The sequence below is a fragment of the Capricornis sumatraensis genome, chromosome 3 (assembly GCF_032405125.1).
Source record: "Capricornis sumatraensis isolate serow.1 chromosome 3, serow.2, whole genome shotgun sequence".
Taxonomy (NCBI): domain Eukaryota; kingdom Metazoa; phylum Chordata; class Mammalia; order Artiodactyla; family Bovidae; genus Capricornis; species Capricornis sumatraensis.
In genome coordinates this window covers 51,739,044-51,756,318 of record NC_091071.1, presented here as the reverse complement: position 1 = coordinate 51,756,318, position 17,275 = coordinate 51,739,044, and the positions used below count along the sequence as shown (strand labels likewise).

Here is a 17,275-nt window from a genome sequence, read left to right as displayed (position 1 = left end):
CTCACTTCCACTGTATAATCATAAGGGATTTGATTTAGGTCATACCTGAATGGTCTAGCGGCTTTCTCTATTTTCTTCAATTTGAGTCTGAATCTGGTAATAAGGAGTTCATGATCTGAGCCACAGTCAGCTCCTGGTCTCACTTTTGTTGACTGTATAGAGCTTCTCCATCTTTGGCTGCAAAGTAATATAATCAATTTGATTTCGGTGTTGACCATCTGGTGATGTCCATGTGTAGAGTCTTCTCTTGTGTTGTTGGAAGAGGGTGTTTGCTATGACCAGTGCGTTTTTCTGGTAAAAACTCTATTAGTCTTTGCCCTGCTTCATTCCGCATTCCAAGACCAAATTTGCCTGTTACTCCAGGTGTTTCTTAACTTCCTACTTTTGCATTCCAGTCCTCTATAATGAAAAGGACATTTTTTGGGGTGTTTCTTCTAAAAGGTCTTGTAGGTCTTCACAGAGCCGTTCAACTTCAGTTTCTGCAGCGTTACTGGTTGGGGCATAGACTTGGATGAATGTGATATTGAATGGTTTGCCTTGGAGACGAACAGAGATCATTCTGTTGTTTTTGAGATTGCATCCAAGTACTGCATTTCAGACTCTTTTGTTGACCATGATGGCTACTCCATTTCTTCTGAGGGATTCCTGCCCACAGCAGTAGATATAATGGTCATCTGAGTTAAATTCACACATTCCAGTCCATTTTAGTTTGCTGATTCCTAGAATGTTGACGTTCACCCTTGCCATCTCTTGTTTGAACACTTACAATTTGCCTTGATTCATGGACCTGACATTCCAGGTTCCTATGCAATATTGCTCTTTACAGCATCGGGTCTTGCTTCTATCACCAGTCACATCCACAACTGGGTATTGTTTTTGCTTTGGCTCCATCCCTTCATTGTTTCTGGAGTTATTTCTCCACTGATCTCCAGTAGCATATTGGGCACCTAATGACCTGGGAGTTCCTCTTTCGGTATCCTATCATTTTGCCTTTTCATACTCTTCATGGGGTTCTCAAGGCAAGAATACTGAAGTGGCTTGCCATTCCCTTCTCCAGTGGACCACATTCTGTCAGACCTCTCCAACATGACCCACCCGTCTTGGGTTGCCCTGCAGGCATGGCTTGGTTTCTTTGAGTTAGACAAGGCTGTGGTCCTAGTGTGATTAGACTGACTAGTTTTCTTTGAGTATGGTTTCAGTGTGTCTGCCCTCTGATGCCCTCTTGCAGCACCTACCATCTTACTTGGCTTTCTCTTACCTTGGGCCTGGGGTATCTCTTCATGGCTGCTCCAGCAAAGCACAGCCGCTGCTCCTTACCTTGGACGAGGGGTATCTCCTTACTGCCGTTGTTCATTCTTACTTAATCCCAGTACTTGAATAATATGGATCAAAGTTTGTTTTCTTTATAAGTGGATATTCAATTATTCCTGCACAGTATAAGAACTGTATTTTTTCTTTGTAAAATTGACTTTATACCTTTGATGAACATCAGTTAACTATTTACATGTATGTCTATTTCTGTAATTGTGATTCTATTTCATCAATCTGCTTATCCTCACACCATCACCATACATACTATATTGCCTCCTATAACTTATAATAAGTTCTAAAGTCATATCCCTGGTCATTTAAGTTTAATATTTTTTCAAGTTGTTTTGTCTGTTCTAGATCATTTGTACTTATGTACAAAACTTCAAATGACATTGCCAGTTTCCATGACAGAAAATCTGCTATAATTTGACTGAAATTGCATTAAATCTATAGCTCAGTTTTGGGAGAACTGGCATCTTAATATTATTGTGTGATCCAATTTGTAAACAAGGCATATATCTTCATTTATTTAGATTTTCTTAGAAATATTTTATCAGTTTTGTTATGTTGAGTGTACATAGGCCTTATACATGTTTTAAGATTTGCTTTTATGTATTTTATATTTTCTGGAGAAGGAAATGGCAATCCACTCCAGTATTCTTACCTGGAGAATCCCATGGACAGAGAAGGCTGGCAAGTTATAGTCCATGGGCTTACAAAGAGTTGGACCTGACTTAGCAACTAAACCACCACCACCAGTTTATAATTTATTGCCATTATATATTGTATTTGTTTACATTGCAATTTTCAATTAATCTTGCTAGCATACAGAATAAAATTAATTTTAGTATACTTATCTGATATTCTGCACTGTGCTAAACTCAGTAGTTCCAGTTTTTATTTTCCAAACTATATGCTTTTTATTTAGTTTTCTTACCTTACTGCACTATCTAGAACCTTCCACACAATGCTGAATAGAAGCGATGAGATGGAACTGTGTTTCTCTCTTGCTTATCTTAGCGGCAATGTAATCAGTCTTTCTTCACTAAGTGTAAGTTTAGCTGAAGATTTACCATAGAAGCTGTTCATCAGGTTGAGAAAATTCTCTTCTATTTCAACCAAACTGAAAATTTTCAGTCAAGACTAGATTTGATATTGCCATATGCTTTTTCTACATCTGTTGTAATGCTTATGTGTTTTTTCTTTTTTCTACTGTGTTAATATTGTTAGCTCTACTGATCGATTTTCAAACTCTAAAACTTTTCACTCCTTGGTTAAAACCCAGGCGGTCAGTATATTATACAGTTAAAAGTATTGTCAGATTCAATTTGCTATCATTTTGTTAAAAATTTTTGCACCTATTCACAAGGTATATGTTTGCTATTTTTTATTTGTGTATTATCTTGATCTGGTTTTAGGATCATAGTAACACTAGCTTCATAGAATGAGTTGGGAAATATTTCATCCTGTGTATTTTTCTCAGTGAAATAGAGTAGCATAATTATTTCCTCTTTACTATTAGAATTCACCTCTTTTCTAGAAACAAACTTTAACTGCAAAAATTTATGTAATGATTTTAACTGCAACTAAATATTTTTAAATAAACCTATGACATTTGAGTTATCTGTTTTTATCTTGAATAAACATTGCAATTTGTGCTTTTCATGTTATTTGCTTAATATAAATTTTCAAATTTGCTGACATAAATTTTTCATAATATCACCTTCTTATCTTTTTAATAATTGTAACACCTGTAGTACTATCACCTTTATCATTCTTAATATGAGCAGTTGGGTTTTTTTCGGTATCTTTTTTTTCTTTTCTTAATTATCCTGACTAGAGTTTATTATTAATTTTATTGATCACATCACAAGCAACATTTTGTTTCATATTTTTAAAAATTTTGTATGGTATTCTTATTTCCTAATACACTTATTAGGAAAGCTTATTTATTATCTCCTATATTTTGAGTTTCAAATAGGCAACTAGATGAGTTTGTTTCTTTGTCCCTACAGTGTGGTTATGATATTCAATTGAAATACGATTAGGTCCTTTTGATTCAGTGCTCTTTCACTTTTTGAGTTACTTATTTCCTTTCCCACTTATATTAATTTATATTTTAATAGCTATACAAATGGCCTATATATCAAACTAAAATTAGAGCTTTCAAATGTCAAAATTATATAAAAGCATACACTCAAGAAAGTGTTATTCTCTCTCCGTTATAACTTCTACTTCATTCTTCACTCAAGTTTTCCCATCACCTTGTCTTTTCACACTACTGTGAAAGTTCGATTCATAAATCAGAATATGATGGTTTTGACTCAAATGAACTTGAGGAAAATACAACAGTTGTTGTAATTATTAATTACAGTTGCTAATTATTAATTTGACTCCTGCTCTTTTCACTGTTCTCTTAGCTTAACTCAGTTAGAATACTTTTATTTGTTATCTAAAGGCTCTGAACATAAAGACAAGGACTATTGTTTGGCACCACTTGAAACACACTCATTATAAAGGATTACTTATTAACTGAAGAATGGGAAGAGATTCAATAATAATAATAAAATTATGGATATAAAATCGGGTTTGCCTTTTTTTTTATTTTGTGTGCATGCTCACTCACTCAGTCATGTCTGACTCTTTTGTGACCCCATGGGTTGTAGTGGACCAGGCTCCTCTGTCCGTGGAATTCCCCAGGCAATAATACTGGAGTGGATTGCCGTTTCCTCCTCAGGAAATCTTCCCAACACAGGGAAAGAACCCGTGTCTTCTGCATCTCTTGCATTGGCAGGTGAATTCTTTACCCCTGAGCCACCTGGGAAGCCCATTTATTATTTCAACTACCCATTTTCTTAACAACTCTTTCTCTTTTCTTCTATTTCACTCCTAAGTGAACCAGGACTCTGACGCATACATAACAAACTTGCTCAGTACTTTTTCCATCTCAAAATCTTACTTCAATCAATTCCTTTTCCAAGTTAGGCCATATTTTAATTTCAAATTCATTTGTCTCACTTCTCAGATCTCACTTTAACATACCAAGACTTGTTCATTTCATATTTCTAAGAATCACCACTGCAGGAAATTGACAGTTCTGTGGTGAATTAACATTTAACCTATTATTGAGTCATTTTAATTGTTGCAGTTAAAGCAGAAAATTGGGACGATCCCCTGGGGGTTTGGCAACTCACTAGAGTATTCTTGTCTGGAGAATCCCATGGACAGAGGAACCTGATGAGATATAGTCCATGGGGTCCCAAAGAGTCAGACATGCCTGAAGTGACTTACCACACAAACAGAATTAATAACCAATATCTGGCTTTAAATCATATTTGACAAGCTCTCATTTTCTTAGGTTAATACTTATCAAGTCCTCTCTCCCACATTTTACTCCTTTATTCAGTTAGGGAATGGTTGTTATAGATATCTTATGTAAGCAGAACAAGCAAAGCATTACACTAAAATGTGGTAAACTCAGCAAAGAGATGGATTCCAAATCCTTGAGAGCTCTGAAAGATGGTAATAATACCTCGGCAAGGAAAAATCAGTACTCATGATGTTTACAGCAGTTTCAAGCTCAGATTGATTCCACCCTTTTTCTTCACCTACATTTCCAGTTTTGTTTCAGAGTGGTTATTATTGCAGATTTGAGATGAATGGGCAGAGAATCCTTTTACTGGGCTGTGAATGTGTGAGGGTCCACCTGGCCCTCTCTACAGCACAACTTCTAGGTCCAAGCAGATTGAATTTGATAATTATCTCAGTATGCTTGAAAGGCAAGAGCAGAAAAACTTGATCAAAGTTAGGAGAAATGACAGGGAAGTTAATCATTTGGTGGTTTGGGTGGTTAAAGAAGTCTGGAAAGATTAGAAGTATTAGGCAACTTGGAAATTTTTGAATAGGTAGTGTTACAACAACTGAAAACATTTAATACTTCTCTGATAATTTGTGGAACTTGATTGCCTCGGGGTTGATGTTGTTTGAAGATGGAACAATTTAATAGCTATTTTGAGGAATATGTCCATAATAAATTATGGTTAGTTTAGAAGTACTTGATTAAAAATCCATCACATAGAGATGACTACTGAGAGGTCTCCCATTTCATTCGTTCCATGGAGTCACTATCATTTTCATGGTGAACTGGGCTGGGTGATCCAGGTCCTGGCCTGGAGAGCATTTTAAATGCTCTCACTAAAATAGAGTAAAAATTTACTAAACAAACATTCTGTGCACATTCACACAGATTACATCTTATCTGTGAAAAAACAATAGTCTTGTGTGTTATTTGTTGTTGTTGTTGTTCAGTTCCTAAGTTGGGTCCAACTATATGCGACCCAAAGGACTACAGCATGCCAGGCTTCCCTGTCCTTCAGTATCTCCCTGAGTTTGCTCAAACCCATATCCATTGAGTCGGTGAGATTATCCAATTATCTCATCCCCTGTCACCTCCTTCTTCTGCATCAATCTTTTCCAGTATCAGAGTCTTTTCCAATGAGTTGGCTCTTCACATAAGGTGGCCAAAGCATTGAAGCTTTAGCATCAGTTCTTCCAATGAATATTCAGGACTGATTTCCTTTAGGAGTGACTGGTTGGATCTCCTTGCTGTCCAAGGAACTCTCAAGAGTCTTCTCCAACATCACAGTCCAATAGCATCAATTCTTCAGCACTCAGCCTTCTTTATGGTGCAACTCTCACATCCATACATGATTACTGGAAAAACCATAGCTTTGACTAGACAGATGTTTGTCAGCAAAGTGATGTCTCTGCTTTTTATTATGCTGTCTAGGTTTGTCATAGCTTTTCTTCCAAGGAGCAAGCATCTTTTAATTTCATGGCTGCAGTCACTGTCCAGTGATTTTGGAGCCCAAGAAAATAAAATCTGTCACTGATTCCATTTTTTCCCCATCTATTCACCGTGAAGTGATAGGACTGGATGCCATGCATTTTGAATATTGAGCTTTAAGCCAGCTTTTTCACTCTCCTCTTTCACTTTCATCAAGAGGATCTTTAGTTCCCCTTCACTTTCTGCCATTAGGATGGTGTCATCTGCATATCTGAGGTTGTTGATATTTCTCCCGGCAATCTTGATTCCAGCGTGGGCTTCATCCAGCCCGGCATTTTGCTGCATATATGTACTCTACATATAAGTTAAATAAGCAGGGTGACAATATACAGCCTCGATGTACTCTTTTCCCAATTTTGAACCATACTTGGGAAGTGTGTCCTTTACTAGATATTTATTTAGAAAATTTTATGGCCTGGGGAGCATATTGGGTTAAATAAAATAAGAGAATGATTTAAAGGTAACACTTGTATGGCAAAACCAATACAGTACTGTAAAGTAAAATAAAGTAAAAATAAAAATTTTTAAAAAAAGAAAAAAGAAAAATCATGAATTAAAATTCCATCAGAAAAAAAAAAAAAGGTAACACTGAAACATTTTCTGCTGGACCCTAAATGTGTTTTTATTATCCAATTAAAAATTTTAAGAACATTTATCTCCATGGGCTATCTAAGCTAGTTTCCTTTTAAATACAGAATAAAGTCTAATTTCCCCCACCTCCTTCCTTTCCACACTTTTTTTATTCATTCTTTCTCTCTTTTACTTGCAACAAATAACAAATGCACACCATAAGCTAAGCACCATGCTAAGCTCTAAGGATCTGGATGTGAAAGAAACCAATGAGATGACCGTCTGCATGGCACTGAGACCCCAACAAAGGGTACAGAGAAATAAGCAATTTAAGCAACATGTGACAACTGCCTTGAGAAAATGCCAGTACTAAGAACAACTGGCTTTTTTTGTCCTTCACGGAAAGTTTCCCAGGGCAAGAGCAACTGACCCTGAAGACTACATGAGAGTTAGGCTAATAGTGTGGATTGTGAGAAGAGTGTGTCAAGCAGAATATAGGTGAAGATCTGGAGATACAAAAGAAAGTGATGAGTTGGAGGAAGTCAAAGTAATTTAGGATGGTCAGAGTGAAGATTTGGAGTGTTAGACCTGAGAGAGCAGAGTGAGATGAGGAAAGCTAATCTGATTCTTCTTAAAATGTTGGCTTTTCTTCTAAAGGGTGGTGAAGTCCATTGGAAAACCATAAATTGGTGAGTGACAGGATAACATTTGGACTTTAAAATAATTTCTCAAGAGATAATATACAGAATAAATGTAAAAAGAAGAAAGCCTAGAATGCAAGAAATTAGAAGGGTGTTACCTGATCCAGGCAAGAGGTGGGCTATAGTGCTGATTTCCAGAGTAAAAAGATGCGGCACTCAAGAAAGAGGTCAGAGTGAAGTAAATGTTTATGATTTATTTAGTCATTCATTTATTTTTACAAATATTCATTGCATATCTACTTTGTCTAATGCTTGGTACTTGAGTATTAGGTGCTGGAGTTTTAGGAAAGAATAAAAGAAACAAAAGTCTTGTCTTCATGGGATTTATAATTCAGTTGAAAAGACAGCAGCAGAAAAGTAAGTGAAATATATAGTCTACCAGAGGATCGTAAGTGGTGAGAAGAAAAATAAAGCAGGAAAGAGATAGCAGGGGGCTGGTAAGGATATGAGACTTTAAATGAGATAGTCAAAGAAGTACTCATTGATATTTGAGCAAAGATCTGCAGAAATCAAGGAAGCAAACCATGTAGATGTTGGGAAGGAGTGATCTAGAATGAGGAGGAGAAGAAAAGGAAGAAAAACAAAAGATATAAATAAAATAAAATGAATATTTTTTTCAGTTTTATTTATTTTTACTTTACAGTATTGTAGTGGTTTTGCCATACATTGACATGAATCCACCATGGGTATACATGTGTTCCCCATCCTGAACCTCTCTCCCCATCCCATCCCTCTGGGTCATCCCAGTGCACCAGTCCCAAGCATCCAGTATCCTACATCAAACCTGGACTGGCGATTCATTTCATATATGATAATATACATGTTTCAATGCCATTCTCCCAAATCATCCCACCCTCACACTTTCCCACAGAGTCCAAAAGACTGTTCTATATATCTGTGCCTCTTTTACTGTCTCGCATACAGGGTTATTGTTATCATCTTTCTAAATTCCATATATATGCATTAGTATACTATATTGGTGTTTTTCTTTCTGGTTTACTTCACTCTGTATAATAGGCTCCAGTTTCATCCACCTCATTAGAATTGATTCAAATGTATTCTTTTTAATGGCTGAGTAATATTCCATGGTGTATATGTACCATAGCTTTCTTCATTTCTCCATTCCTCTGCTGATGGACATATAGGTTGCTTCCATGTCCTGGCTATTATAAACAATGCTGTGATGAACATTGGGGTACACATGTCTCTTTCAATTCTGGTTTCCTCTGTGTGTATGCCCAGCAGTGGGATTGCTAGGTCATAAGGCAGTTCTATTTTCAGTGTTTTAAGGAATCTCCGCACTGTTCTCCATAGTGCCTGTATTAGTTTGCATTCCCACCAACAGCGTAAGAGGGTTCCCTTTTCTCCACATCCTCTCCAGCATTTATTGCTTGTAGATTTTTGGATAGCAGCCATTCTGACTGGCGTGAAATGGTACCTCATTGTGGTTTTGATTTGCATTTCTCTGACAATGTGTACAAAAGATATTTAAAGTAAATGACCAACTCAATGGACATGAGTTTGAGTAAACTCCGGGAGTCGGTGATGGACAGGGAGGCCTGGTGTCCTGCAGTCCATGGGGTCACAAAGAGTCCAACACAACTGAGCGGCTGAACTAATAACTGAACTGAACTGATACAAAGACTATTCTAAAAATAGACGTTTAGCTAGAACTCTTTCTCCACTGTCTGGGGGTGGTCCTTGACCAGAGCCCTCCCCTCTCCCCTGTTAAACTCAGGGTTTTTAAGAGATCAGGCCTTGCTCTTTTGTGACATCCTAGGCCAACTTTCCCATTCGGAAGTGTCCCGATGCAGAAGAATGATAAAGAATCCTCCTGGAATTCAGGAGCCACAAGAGACTCGAGTTCTATCCCAGGGTCAGGAAGATCCCCTGGAGGAGGACATGGTAACCCACTCCAGTATTCTTGCTGGAGAATTCCATGGACAGAGGAGCCTGGCGGGCTACAGTCCAAAGAGTCACAAAGAGTCAGACGTGAATGAAGTGACTTAGCATGCAGGATGCAGAAGGATGAAGTGTTCTCTGAGTGTTTTTGCACCTTGCCTCTTCCCCACCCCAAGGCAAGGTCTCTGTCCTCGCACATTGATAGACTGTTCTGGAGCCTCTTTGATGGTTCCAGTCTTGGCAAAGGACCACTCCTGGCTGGAGTCCACTAAGATCTTTCTCTGACACCTTTCTAACTGTGCCACTCCTCTGCTTTGAATGTGACAGCTGCTCCTGAAGACGGAGCTAATGCCCAAAGCACAGAACTGATTTTCAGAATGGCTGCAGCCTCCAAGTGCCAGGGAGTGGCTCCAGACTGAAGAAGAGACCTTCACATGTGAAGGCAAGGCTGAATAACCCAGTGCAGCATCGGCTGGGGTGCCCTGGACAGGGAGGATATGAATTTCATACTGCAGACCCAGGAGGACAGAATTAAATCTCTCCAGCTTCAGAAGATTGTGGACAGGAAGAGAAAGAAAGAGCAGCCATCTTTGGAAAAATAAAGTGGAGATAGGATTCGCATGGATGTGGACCCTGGTGAGGAGCAGAAGGAGGAAAAGACAGGAGGTGACCCTCAGGCGTCAGGATGGACTCCCGCCGACGTCAGGAAGCATCAACGCCATCGGCATCCGCGAGGTCACCAGAGTGCTGGAGGGGAACAAGCTGTTCTTGGCCTTGGTGTGTCTGTCGGCCAAGCCAGCCATTGTCACTGCACACGTGAGGCAGCTGAGCCAGCAGCGGAAGTACCACCATCTGCTGGATGCCTCAGCCCAGCCAGAGGCTCACACCCCACCCGGGGCTTAAAATACCTCCTGAGCTGAAAATACGTCCTGGCCTTGGGATTCAAAAGAAATACCAATGCCTTTAGGGACCAACTGAGGGCCATCATGCCCAGAGACCCCCGGTCTAAATATGCTGTGACCCAGAGAGTACCTGGAGACAGAATCTCCGGAAAGCCTAAGACAAAGAGATTTTGGACACTTCCATTAAAGAATTCTCTAAACCACAAAGAAAGCTCACTGAGGGTCAGCAAGCTGTAATGTTACACCCCTGAAAATAAACTGATTCCAAACCCCCAAAAGATAAGGAAACCACTCAAAAGAAAAAAAAAAAAAAAAAAAACACCTTCAAAGTAATCTTGGATAAACTTGCCGCTTCATACTGTTGTAAAATGACACTTCATAAAGAAGTCTTGGGGATGCCTGGGTGGCACAGTGGTGAGGAATCTGCCTGCCAATGCAGGAGACATAGGTTTGACCCCTTGGTGGGGAAGATCCCCTGGAGTAGGAAATGGCAACCCATTCCAGTATTCTTCCTGGGAAGTCCCATGGACAGAAGAGCCTAGTAGGCTACAGTCCATGGATTACTAAGAGTTGGACACGACTGAGAGCATGCATGAGCATTTTCTCAAATGTGTTATAAAATTGCCTAATTCTTTTAATAGAATATAGAATGTAAACTCTCTCTTACTGGTAAGAGCTGCTGTAATAGTTCAGATGGTAAAGAATCTGCCTGCAATGCAGGAGACCCAGATTGAATCCCTGGGTTGGGAAGATCCCCTGAAGAAGGGAATGGCAACCCACTCCACTATTCTTGCCTGGAGAATCCCATGGACAGAAGAGTCTGGTGGGTTGCAGAGTTGGACACAATTGAGCAGCTGACACTTACTGGTAAACATGATTGACAATAGGATGGAATAGGGCTTGTTCCGGAGCTAATGGCTTTTATAGATATGTTTGCTCCAATCTGGAAATAAAGGAGAACTAATCTGCCTTTTAGATTTATCTATCTTCTTTCCTACTTTCTTTCCTTAAAAAAAAAGCTACTGGGATGCACAACCTGAATGCAAGTCCATTTCTTATCAAGGAGAGGGAAGGCATATTACAAAAGCCCTTTGCTTGTCAGAATCTTTCATTGCCCAATTTCACATTTATAAGAATTTTCTGGATGGTTAAGGAAGTTAGAAACAACACCATGTTCAATCTTTCCCTGATTAGTGCCGAGGAGGGGAAGGGTAGCCAAACTGTTAAGGACCAGGCCAAGGTTAGGATTTGGATATAACTTGGATGAGCCTCTTTGTGTGACATTGGTGGAAATTAGAAGCAATGTCATTTTGAAAATCATTTGCTCTGGAAAACTCATGACAGCTATAGATAGAATCATGTGGCCTTCACAAGTTTCTGTACCATCTTTTTCATAGTATTTATCACTCTGAGTTGAAATTGCTTCTTGTCAGCATTTCAGACTAGACTGTAGGTTTATTAAAGATATAGATCAGGTCTCTTTCATCACAAAGTAATATGCCAGGCACAACACTTAGCACACAATAGGTATACATTTAATATACATTTAATACACATAAGTATACATAAAAGTATACATTTAATTCATAAATGAGGGCATAGACCAATTTAATGGCCATATTTCCCTGCTAAGATTGACTAAAACCTACCAACTATTTTTTTCACATCAACTACTAATACACAACTACTCAGCTCTGTATATTCATTGGAAGGACTGATGCTAAAGCTGAAACTCCAGTACTTTGGTCACCTGATGCAAACAACCGATTCATTGGAAAAGACCTTGATGCTGGGCAAGACGGGGGCAAGAAGGGAAGGGGATGACAGAGAATGAGATGGCTGGATGGCATCACCAACTCAATAGAAATGAGTTTGAACAAATTCCGGGATATGGTGAAGGACAGGGAAGCCTGGTGTGTTGCAGTCCATGGGGCTGCAAAGAGTCGGACACAACTGAGAGTGAAATACAATGACAACTACTACTGGTACACAGCCATGTCTCTTCACCATATTCTTGGGCAACTGATTTTTAATAGATACTTTAATTTTTAATAGCATGTAATAAATGTTAATAGCATGTTATAAATGCTATTACAATTATCTCTTACATAGCTTTGTTATGTTGATATCAGCCCACTATGTAATTAGCCCCAAATATGTAGACTTGTCCAATGGGAAGGTAGTAATATTGAGATTTTTGTCCTATCATTTTAAAGCATATTTACTATTCTCTGCACAAACAAAGGTAACATTATTGTCAGTACTTTCCTAAATCAGAGTGAAGCTTTTGATTAGAATACCAAAAGAATACATGCTTGCAAGACCTTGAACTTTCTATAGGACAGTATGAATCTGACTCAATTGCTAAGACTGACAAAACAATGTGATGGCCAGATGAAGACTATGCTTGTCATAACTCAACAAAGCAGTCACAAAAAGGCTAACCATCCTATCTCTGGATCATGGATATTAACAGTTTCAATATTTATTATTTTTAAAACTGCTACATATTTTCATGTGAATATCTTTGATATCTTCCTGTAAGAAACACTTCAGTTGGATTGAGAAGGTAAGTTTCTTTTTTCCTTTTTCTAGGTTTCTTTCACTAAAATATATACAATAGAAAAAATAGATGCCACCTAGTAGTAGTGAGAGTTTGTAAGCTTATTGCCTCATTCTGAAGCATGTCATTCAAAATTTATACATCAATGAATCAGGCTGCCTCAATTAAAAACAAAATGAAGTCCAATGTAATAAAATAAATAACAGCAAAAAGAATGAAAAGGTATAATCCCCTATTTTAAAGTAAAAAAATTCTAACATGATCTTTAGGTGAAAAGCATCCATATATCAGTTCCAGAGAGAGCTTAAATAGCTCATAGGAACCACTTCATGTGCAATTAAAACAAAGTGTTTGGTTTTCTTTACCTGTGTCTTCCAGTAACATGCTCTAAGAAAAAGAATGAGATACTCTGTGAAGTCCAGAGAAGAGATGCATCTATTTCAGTGGGAGCTATTTGGAAAACGGATACTGCTGTAAAAATACAAAACATATTACAGGAGGGGAAAGCAAATCTGAGCAAATAACTGACATTTTTAATTGGAGAAAAATACATAGTATATGATTTTTTAAAATAAATCAGTCAAATTATGTTTAAACTTATCACTTTATAAATGAATTTATTCTCTTAGAATAAAGGATTTTTTGGACAAAGTATTTGTTGAATATTAAGTAAATTGTATAATCTTTATAAGGCTAAGAATTGTATTACTTTTCTGTTTATACCATAACAAATTTAGTGTTTTGCTTTGTATACAATAAGTATTTGAATAGTGTAATTAGTTAATTTATCATAAACTGTAGGAATCATCAAGGAAATACTGCTATCCACCAAGAAGCACTTACCAGAATTGTCGGAAAGTAATTTGGAAGAAAAATTGCAGAAAGTGGACAATCTTCTTAAAAATCCAAATTTATTAAGTGAGAGCAAGTAGCACACCTATCTAAGGGTTAAAGTAAAATCAAATAAAAATTGGAATTTGTTAACTGCTTTAACTGTTGGTAATCCATAGTGTCCTCCAAGTAACTGTTTTTTATGTTTTTCAATTGCTTCTTGGCACTAAATCAACATGTATATCAAAATAACAATATTTGCATAAAACCTTTCTTTGCAGAAATTGAAAATTAATAAAGCTTTTTAAAAAAAATGATAGAGAAATCAATAAAGAAATCAATAAAGAGAAGACCCAGCTGAGAAATGTTGCACAGTCTGTGAAATACTGTTGTAAAGACAATCCTATGATCCTTTTGGAAATATTTGTCTAAGTATGTCATCTCGGGACAGCTCCCTGCCACATATGTAAGTTTTGTTGGAAACTGTTCATTTCTGCACTGTCAGGATGGGATCATTTTGTACAGTTTACAACGTGGACAGGCCCTGAGGGGAGGGAAAGCCCAATTTTTCACTTTCTGGTTTTACTTGGCTAATCCTAGCTTAATGCTGACTGCAATAAAACTTGGGTTGTCCCAACAGATTCTGAAACAAACAAAAGTCATATTAAAAAATATAATTTAATAGAAGAATGAGATTCTACCCGAAGATTCTGCTTTCAAAGGTACATTCACACCATCTCAATTCAAGACAATAGACTTTAAGGACTCTTCCACTGACTTTTAAATTCCATAAAACACTGAGAGATTTTTCATTTATATTCTGTTTTTACTAATACAACAGAAAAAAATACACTTTTGACGACATCTTCAACTGATATTTTATTTTAAAAAACACTTTTTAAATCTAATCTCTGGGATTGTCTTTAAAATCATTTTCTGAGACATGAAAAAAAACTGGAATCATTACCAATCATTATCATCATTTTTGTTTTTTTATGCAATGTTACACAACTTGACTTGTTTAATCCTACTTTTTCACCAGAAATCGCAGCAAATTGTTTGTGGTGGTTAAAAAAAATTAAGTCTACTCTTAGTGAATTCATCAATGAAAACAGTGAAAATAATATTTCAAACAATATGCAATTAAGAGAAAAAAATGAACTAAATATAGCTACTCCAAAGTTTTCATTGAAGAGAAAAACATTCATTTAAATATAATGGTTCTAAAGATTGACAGCATTCAGGGCTACTAAATTGAACCTATTGTTAATATATGGGGATCAAAAGAATGGATCCTGAAATCAAATTTCCTGGGTCTGAATCTTGGCTCTGGGTTCACTAACCTTGTGATCTTCTGGAAGTCACTTTACTCATTTGCAAAACAAGTATAGCATTCATCATGCTCATGGGGTTGTAGTGAAGATTAAATAAATTATATACATATGTATATGTTATATATTTATATATTATATTAAATATGTATAAAAATGAATACATGTAAATAAAACAAAATAATAATGCTGCTGCTGCTATTGCTGTTAAGTCGCTTCAGTCATGTCCAACCCTGTGAGACCCCATAGATAACAGCCCACCAGGCTCCTCTGTCCCTGGGATTCTCCAGGCAAGAATACTGGGGTGGGTTGCCAGTTCCTTCTCCAATGCACGCATGCACGCTAAGTCGCTTCAGCTGTGTCTGACTCTGTGTGACCCTATGAACAGCAGCCCACCAGGCTTCTCCATCCACAGGATTCTCTAGGCAAGAATACTGGAGTGGGTTGCCATTTCCTTCTCCAAAATAATGCTGGTATATTCTAAACATTAAATAAAAATTGCTACTACTACTATTATTATTATTAAAGGCTTTGTTTATTGTTTTAATCATAAGATAATCATCCACAATTATTTTTTCACAAAAATAACCTTCTTCATACCAATTAAATTGAAACATGAAAACCCACTTCATAATTCATTTATTATGCTGGAATTTACTGAGCACCTTATATGCCAGGCAGGCTACAGCCCATGGGGTTGCAAAAAGTTGGACATGACTAAGTGATTAACAGTTTCACTTACATGCCAGGAACTGCATCAAGCATTAGATATTTAATATTTTTCAGATTCCATTTTGAGATGATTAAAATTCTCTACATAACACTCTCTAGGATACGCTCATTTGCTTCAATCATGTCCAACATTTTGCAAGCCCACGGACCGTAGCCCACCAGGCTCCTCTGTCCCTGAGATTATCGAGGCCAGAATACTGAAGTGGGTAGCCATCTCCCACTCCAGGGGATCTTCCTGACCCAGGGATCAAACCTGTGTCTCCTGCATTGCAGGCACATTCTTTACCTGCTGAGCCACCAGGGAAACCCCAACATTCTTTAAGGCTAAGGGTTTAAATGACACAATCAAAAATAATTTCTGAGAATATTTTAATTGTGGGAGGCACTCTTCCTCTTCCTGAATCCCATTCCTTGCCTTTGTCAAGGTAAACTAACATTTACAAGCCAAGTATTTTCTTATAAGCTTTAAAAAAATTTATCTTCTGGCTGGTGATTCAAAATAAATAATTCAAATAAGATATTGTTTGGAAAAGTGTTAATAAACTTCTGTTTGAGTTTTGTTGCATTTCATTTGGCAGGGATTTTATTTGGGGACTAAAAAAAATAAGAAATGAATAAAAATGTCATGACTTTACAGATGGATATTATTATTCTAAAGTAGTGATTATCTTATAAAACCACTATTCCACATTGAGAACTAGGAAGCCTTTCATTTAAATTTGAATTATATAAGTTACACTGGAAAATTAACGAAACCATTGGAAAGCTTAGAATCACTGGTATCGGACTGAATTCTCAGCATCTCATCTGTCAACAGATTCTCCCTGAGTACTTGTTCTTGGAGACTACCTGCAAGGTGCCAGAGAAACAGTGACTATCAGAACCCAGTCCTTTCCCCAAGGAGCTTTCATTTTTGCAGAAAATACAAAATAATAATTATGAGTAATCAAAAAGAAATTATCAGAAGTGAATAACTACCAGAAAATGAGTCACTTTGGCAAGTGGCCAATCAATATGGCCCATATTTTGGCATTGTTTTTCAATATTTTAAAATCCTGTGTCTTAAGATTTCTTTATCTCAAACTCTTGATGCCCACTTCCCCTAAGTTCTAAAATTTTGACAAGAGGAAATGAGAAGTGTTCTCTTCACCTTTTTTTTAGCCAAGGAGAAGAAAATTTAATTGTACCAATGTAGTGCTGGAAAAAAATAGCTAGGAAGAGAGCTAACATCATGGTTGGTACACATGGGCACCCAAGGTGCCTGCCATCACTGCTGCTGTTTCTTCTAGTTCACTGGTCACCCTTTCTTCTTGTTAAGACTTCTTATTTAAGTCTTCCTGCTAGGAAGGACTTTGCTAACTAGTATGGCTGCAATCATTAGCAATTTGGTAAAATTCCAAAATATACAACCCCTAGAAATTTTCCTGGATTCCTTGCTTGGAGAAACACTGCAAGCAACTTACGGCACACAAATCAGAAAGGTTGGCCTGGAAAACCATTTATGTAATTTCTCTGCTTTTGTTTTGGGGAATCTTCCAAATGAACTGTCTAGAGAATCAGATATAATTTTGAGCAGGGGATGGTAA

The 17,275-nt window shown here is 37.3% G+C and overlaps 1 pseudogene; it reads left to right on the top strand.

The window, feature by feature from the left end:
- Positions 1 to 6,959: 6,959 nt before the first annotated feature.
- Positions 6,960 to 10,565, top strand: LOC138076255 (ribonuclease P protein subunit p38-like; annotated as a pseudogene).
- The last annotated feature ends 6,710 nt before the right edge of the window (positions 10,566 to 17,275 follow it).